We start from the raw sequence: 7598 nt of genomic DNA, 5'->3' as shown, positions 1-7598 counted from the left end.
TTTGGAGCTTACATCACAAAATCGCATAAGTTGTAGAGCAATGTGAGGCTGATTAAATGATGACAGGGTTTTCATTTGTGGGTGAACTATCCCTTTAAGAGGGTCACTAAACAGCTGTAACCTGTTGCCACCATTGCCTTCCCACCTAATAAAAGATACACTTTAAAGTTAAGATAAGATATTAAGTCATTCTCAGTTGCAATTGCAGACCGACCAGTGACTGTCACATTCACATGTTCTCAATTTCGCTTCTCTCTCTCACTGCATTTTTCTCCCTTTCTTGTTTTTATGAGACATGATCTCGGATAAATCTGTGGAGCTAAGGCCTGACCGTGGAGTTACACTCCTGGTTAAATCATTAGGCTTGAATGTGTCAGTCATTGTCCATGAACTCTGTGGGCCCTGGTTACTTGAACTTACACAAATGTTTCCAGAGACACTTTAATACACCCTCACCATCAGAAAGACACATACACCACAGGGAGGGTATCAGGTGGGAGAGGGAGACATGTACATAAAACTCAGTGGGAAACAGGCTGTAAAACCTCCACTTTAATCTCAAGTCAATGTAAGAAGCACAAGGCCTGCGGGTGATGTGTTATCGACCAAATGTGATCTGCCCTTCAACCCAACCACAAGTAACTGGTGTAAAGAGAGAGAAGAGCAAAAATCAATACAGCTCCTCCTAAATTCCTTTATTATAAGAAGCCGTTACGGATTGAAATACATGGATACCCCCAAGTATTTATAACTGATTTGTATTGCATTTAAAAATACATTTAGAAATGTAGAAATATAAATGTATGAATTTAACATTCAAATTCAAGTAGAAAGGGATTTATGCATAAGTTTAAAAAAAAATGTACATTAATTTTTAATAAAGGGAAAAAACATTTAAGTGCCAGCTGACCAGCATTTTTAGAGCAGAACTGCAATATAAATTATCTTTAAATTGAAACGTACATTTAGGGAATGTTTTCATTTTTCACAGTGAAGCCATCATATAGAACAAATAATAATTAAAAAAAAACTTTTTAAGTACCAGTTGATCAGATTGAGCAGAACTGCATTATAATAGACATTAAAAATGGCAAAATAAAAATGTAAACAAATATCCTTGTGTCTTTAGCAATTTATTTAATTAAATAAAATGTATTTTTCATAAATCCTGAAATTATGTTCTTATGGCTAGTTAAACCAACAAACACAACAAATAAAATTCCTATGGGTATTTGTGTTTTAATAACATTTTTTTTTTAAGTTTAAACTGATGCGAAAATAAAAGTAATGTCTTTGTCATCACAGCAACAAAATATGGATTTCAAGAAAACAATGCCAAATTGTACTGTTTCTTACACAATACACATTAATGGCCAGTGAGAAATATTTTTGGCTGGTTAATTGTTTCCATTTTCAAAAAAGTTCATTTTGGACCCTTAATAAACTTGATAATTTGCCATAAAGTTCCGTGCTTTTCTCAGTATCACACAGTGGGTGTGACACAACGCTCCAAATTGTATAAATATTTGTTCTAAGTATAATTTGCAGTAACTAAGGAAACATTTAGTATAATGACAGTCATTACACCAAAACTCTTCAGTTACTAAACTTAAACCCTTCATTTCATGGTTAATACAGTGGCATCCAAAAAGTAATAACATTTCTGATGGTTCAGTACATCTGTAACAGAACACAAAGAGACACAGGCTTGATCCACTGTGCACTGATTCTTGTTGTCTGCTATTACATACCTGATGCTTGAAGTCATTTCTTTTAAACAAACTTCTGCGGTGCATTACAGCCCATCTTGTTTGCATTAAATTACTGTTCTAAACACCTGATTTCAACTTAATATTGCACATCAGAAAGGCTTCAAGAAAATTAAAACCAGGTCATTTTCAGGGCCCATCTGTCAGTCTGGTCACTGGTAAAGAGCTCAGAATGGGAAAGGAATCGTTTCGAGAATCATTTCCCTTCTGGTGTCACATCACACCAAAGCGGTCGGATTTAAACTGCTTTTAGAAGGACCTTTTTGGAAATTTCCCAAGGTATGTTCAGTATCAGAGAGTAACTGACCCATCTCTGACTCATCTAGTTCCCATTAATGCATAATTCCAGAGGCCTGATCTGGAAAAGCCAGACAGATGCAGAACTGAGGTTTATGAGGAATGTATACTGTATGTGGGAGGACAGGCACTCGTCTTGTTTTAGTAAATGCTCCTCGTGGATCAGCACTGACCCTCTGCTTCAGTCACAGATGTTCTTTCTCTGTGAATCTTTTGGACTGAGAGCCCTGGAGACTTTAATACAATCACAGCATCCGTTTTAATCTGCTGCTTTGCAGATGGTTGATTAGGAACCTGGTATATGTCATTCTGCATTCTTCCACCAGGAGGGTTTTATCTGTGATCTTAATAACCAAGATTCCTTTATTTTCTCTCCCTTATTCTCCAGCTTCCTCTCAGACAGTGTCCTACTTCTTTCTGGAGGATGCTCAAAAAAGCTGGCTCTCCTTCTCCTATCAAAGAAAAGAGAAGAAATGGCAGTTATATAAAAAAATGAAATTAATTATCTTCAGTGGTATTTCAAACAAAACTCCATTCTATCAAGCTGTTTCAAGTCTCCAACTGCTTAAAAGTCCTGCCTGATGGTTCACATCACGTTCAGCTGCTCTTCTGAATGAATTGTTTTTTAATGTCTGAGAACAGGAAAGTCAGAAGTTTTATATTATAAGGAGACAAAGTAGCATATTAAAGGGGTCATATGATGCTATTTAAATTTTTCCTTTCTCTTTGGAGTGTTACAAGCTCTTGGTGCATAAAGAAGATCTGTAAAGTTGCAAAGACTAAAGTCTCAAATCCAAAGAGATATTCTTTATAAAAGTTAAGAGTTAACCACGCCTACCTAAAACGGCTCGTTCTAACACGCCCCCACATGTCTGCGTCACGATGTTATATTTTATATATTTAAAGCGAGTTTTTTGGGCAGTGTAGAGTAGGGCTTGTTGTTTGTCATTTCTCCGATCACAAATGCAGACATGGTTTTATGTTTACGCGGCGCGATGCAATGCATCACGTAAAAAGACAGTATAAGTCATTATAATGCGAAATTATGTCCCCACTGGATGCAACAAATGCCTCGTTTATAATGGGTTTTAATGTTTTTGTCTCGTCGTGCCGGGACATGGCATCACAATATGGTAAGGGGCGTAACATTTCCGTCACACGCTTGAGGTATTCGGCCAATCACAACGCACTGGATAGCTGGCCAATCAGAGCACACCTCGCTTTTCAGACCTATGAGCTTTGTAAAAATCGACGTGTTTCAGAAAGGCAGGGCATAGAGGAGAAACAATAATGTACAGTATGTGGAAAATAATGTGTTTTTTGAACCTTAAACCGCATAAACACATTTCATTACACCAAATACACAAAATAATGTTCTTTTTAGCAACATCATATGACCCCTTTAAACCGTGTATTTACATTAGGACATTTTCTTGGTGTCATCATTTAGTGACCATACATAAGTAGGTTTTGTAGGTTTCGATAGACACTGAAATATACAATATTAACAATTTGACGGCATCTAAAACACATCTTTAAAGTGTGGTCACATTTACTGTGGCTCTGTGAAATTACGAGAGCGAAATCCAGCCATTTTAATAGGAATCCACACAATCAGGAATTTCATGTGTGGTGAAAAAGTTCCCCTTTCAAAAGGGTTTCAAGTTGGCCATGTAAATTTGTCATGTTGACCAACAGAAAGCTGCTTGGTTTGAAAGTGTGTGAGCTGTGCTTCATAAATTATTGACAATAGACAATAGACCTTTTTTGCCTGTGACAATATTTTGCTAATGTGAAACACTTTTATAGACATACTAATTTGTGAATCCTAATTTTATGAAAAATTAGAACCTTTCAGAGGACACCACTGCAGGTTAAATATTAAGCCAGACTTTAATTTACCAAGAAATTATGGAGAATTTTCAGAAAAAATACATTTTTATGGCAGATTTATTTAGAAATGGCTTACAGATGGGACAAGTTGTCTATTATGGCAGACCAATAAGTAAAAAAAAAGGGCATTATCAATAACAACATTGATTTTTCTAGTGAAGAATGTTATTAAACAATGAGAAATAATTGAGCTGTCAAACATGGCAAAAAAATGTCACATGAAACAGATGCAATATGAGGTATATTCATTTCATTTAGAAGTTTACTGTATTAGGAGATTTTTTAACATTGTAAATTATTTTGGCTTTATTAAGATTTGCAAAACCTTCATGTAATTGCATTATTAAACTATAAATGAACAGATAAAGTAACATGTTCTATCAAGGTGTAAGCATTAGCATTCATTCTCAATGGCACTGGTTGATACTTACAAAATACATATATTTTTTACAGAAAAAAATCTTAAATCTTAAAAAAACAGAACAGAATGATTTCACTATAATGTCAAATGAGGAGTGTGTTAAATTGCAATGGTATTGCAGAAGAAGATGAAGATATATTTTGAAAAAGGTTTTGCTTACCTTTGACTTCCATTGTATGGAAAAAACAGACATTTCTCAAAATATCTTCTTTTGTGTTTCACAGAAGAAATAAAGTCAATAAGTTGTAGAAAGATTTTAGGGTGAGTAAATGATGACAGAATTTTCATTTTTGGGAGAACTATCTCTTCTAGTTCATAAAATCAACTGACTCATTCCATTAATTCAATATTCTATTGTATTTATGATAAATTAAATCAATAATATGTGAAACATACCATCACAATTAGCAGATATTAAGCAGACAGTCCACTAATGCTATTGACTGGTACTTGACAGTTGCAAGTTACTTATAGTTAGTAGAATGTCTAAAGTGCTATCAAATAAACTATGTATGTGCGCTAGAACTACATTCATATGAATATCTATAAATTCTAATGAAATTATATAGTAACACAAGTCCCCCTTTAATTCTGTCAGGGTTGATGCATTAAACCTCTTTCCTTAAGCGAAAAAAAACATTTATTTTACAAGTCTCTTTAACACGGCCATAAAGTCCTTCAGAGCTGCTTTGCTGGCATTGTAAAGAAGAGGATTATGTTATCATGATTATGACCATTAAACCTGAAGAGCTAAAAATTACTATCATGAAAGAAGCCCTTCCTATGCTACCTGGCATTACAATGTAAGGACAAATCACCTCTGAAGATCTCAGTGATAGTTAGAGTGCCTTGATTGCCAGTGTTAACTTTCGTTGAGATAAAATTGTGTCCACATGCAGATGGTGTATTGATTCTGAAGGAAATATGTTTTTATGCTGGCTGCTATTTTGTCTCACTTGATGTAGTCTACCTTCAAAAGGGCTAATATGGCATTTTTCTTATGAATATTTAAGTGTTGATTTGCATCTGCTTCTGAATATGCTGTGACCAAGAATGTTATGTGATTAAATATAATTTATAAATCGAATGACATTATGATGAAAATTGTGCATTTTTTCTAATTTATCTGACTGGTTAGACAACAAATGGACTACAAATCAAATAATGAGACATTTTTCCGCTTGCTCACTCTTGCCAACTTTCAGTGGATGGTTTATGCATACAGTCATATATAACATTCAAAACAAACATCAGAGCAAATTTATTCTCCAGTGTCGCAGTACAATAAAACAGACCATCATAATCCTTCAGCAAAGGCAGTGTATCCGACTGATTCTTCAAGATTAGCTGTTGCTGAGATCTTCTGTTCAGCCCATTATTTTAAAATATTGCTCATGTACATTTTTGGTCCACCAAAGTGTGTCTTGTGCACACTTTGTGTTTCTGTCTTTACAACCACAAATTACCATCCCGTAACATTTTATGATCCAATAAATATGGGTTATTGGGAGATGAAAGAAGCAGTCTTCCATAAAACAGCTTCAGTGTAAGGATGTGCAGATTCTGCTGAAACCTCTAATGAAATCAAGTGAGTGCAGCTCTGGACACACTGAACACTCTCCACCTGCTCGTGATTAAGAGGGACTTTGAAGGGCACCATCTGCTCTCTGGCTTTCTGACCAGAGCGAGAAGGAAGGAAGCGGATGGATAATAACTGGAGAAGACCTCGAGGGAGCTGTGAAATCCAGTAAGTCTTGTCTGTCTCCCAGTCACTTTAGGGCATTTACACATCCCTGTGCTACCTTGAATCCTTGTCAAGCAGAATATACTGTCATGCTAGTATTGAGTTTTTGAGTGAAACTGCAGGTTAATGCACTTCTCTCTGACATCTGGAACTTGAGACTGCGGTATCATCTCATCAATCTGACTCAAAGAAAAAGTGGAACTATTGAGCAGCTTTAAATGTCTCGGTGTCCCTCAAAACTTTTCTTCTGATAAGAAATAATAAGCTAGCTGCATGCTAAAAACATGCTAGCAATGCCTAGCAACGTGCTATCAACACCCAGCCACATGGTAACAATGTATTTTTTAAATTATGTAAAACATGGCACAATATGAAAATTATTAGCAAAACAAAGAGCACACTTGTCCAAGCGTGCATCCATCCTTCCAAAGAATGTCCTTCTGTCCACATGGAATTTACTTGGAATATGACTGAACCTGAAGACATTTATGTTAGCTTAGCTAACATTTATATTCATTTATTTTTATTTCATTTCTTTTCAGATAAATAGATATTTAATTCATGTTAAAATAATATAATATATATGTTGTTTTGTTTTGTTTTTGAAAGACGTCTCATGCTCACCAAGGCTGCAATATTTGATTTTTAAAAATACAGTACAAACAGTAATATTGTGAAATATTATTATAATTTAAAATAACTGTTTTCTATGTGAGTATATTTTAAAATGTAATTTATTCCCGTTAACTTAAAGGGTTAGTTCACCCAAAAATGAAAATTAGCCCATAAATTACTCACCTTCGAGTCATCCTAGGTGTATATGACTTTCTTCTTTCAGACGAATCCAGTCGGAGTTATATTAAAAATTGTCTTTGATCTTTCAAGCTGTTTCATGGCACTCAGCGGGTGTTGCATGCATCAATCCAAAAGAAGTTAAATAAAAAGTGCCCGTCCATAAAAAAAAAAAAATTAAAAAAAAGTCTCACACGGCTCTGGGGGATGAGCATAGGCCTTCTGTAGCACATCGATGCGTTTTTGTAAGAAAAATATCCATATTCAAAACGTAATAATCACTTTAATCTAGCTTGAGCTCACTGTTGTACACTGAAGCAGTTAATTATGGTTAATTATACCAAACTTTTGACCGATTTTGTGTGTGTGTGTGTGTGTGTGTACCTGTTTTTCTATTCTGGTGGGGAATTAAACCTGAATACACACAGACTCATTGGGACTCGTGTCACGGTGGGGATCTAAATTGAGGTAACCACGGGTAAACAAGCTAATAAATCACACAGAATGAAGTTTTTTGAAAATCTAAAAAATGCACAAAGTTTCCTGTGAGGGGTAGGTTTAGGGGTAGGGTTGGTGTAGGGCAATAGACTATACGGTCTGTACAGTAGAAAAACCATTACGCCTATGGAGAGTCCCCACAAGGATAGCAAACCAGATGTGTGTGTGTACACATACATGTGCA

This window comes from Sinocyclocheilus anshuiensis, unplaced genomic scaffold (genome assembly GCF_001515605.1).
Source record: "Sinocyclocheilus anshuiensis isolate Anshui unplaced genomic scaffold, SAMN03320099.WGS_v1.1 scaffold279, whole genome shotgun sequence".
Taxonomy (NCBI): domain Eukaryota; kingdom Metazoa; phylum Chordata; class Actinopteri; order Cypriniformes; family Cyprinidae; genus Sinocyclocheilus; species Sinocyclocheilus anshuiensis.
Note: the sequence above shows the minus strand (reverse complement) of the source record.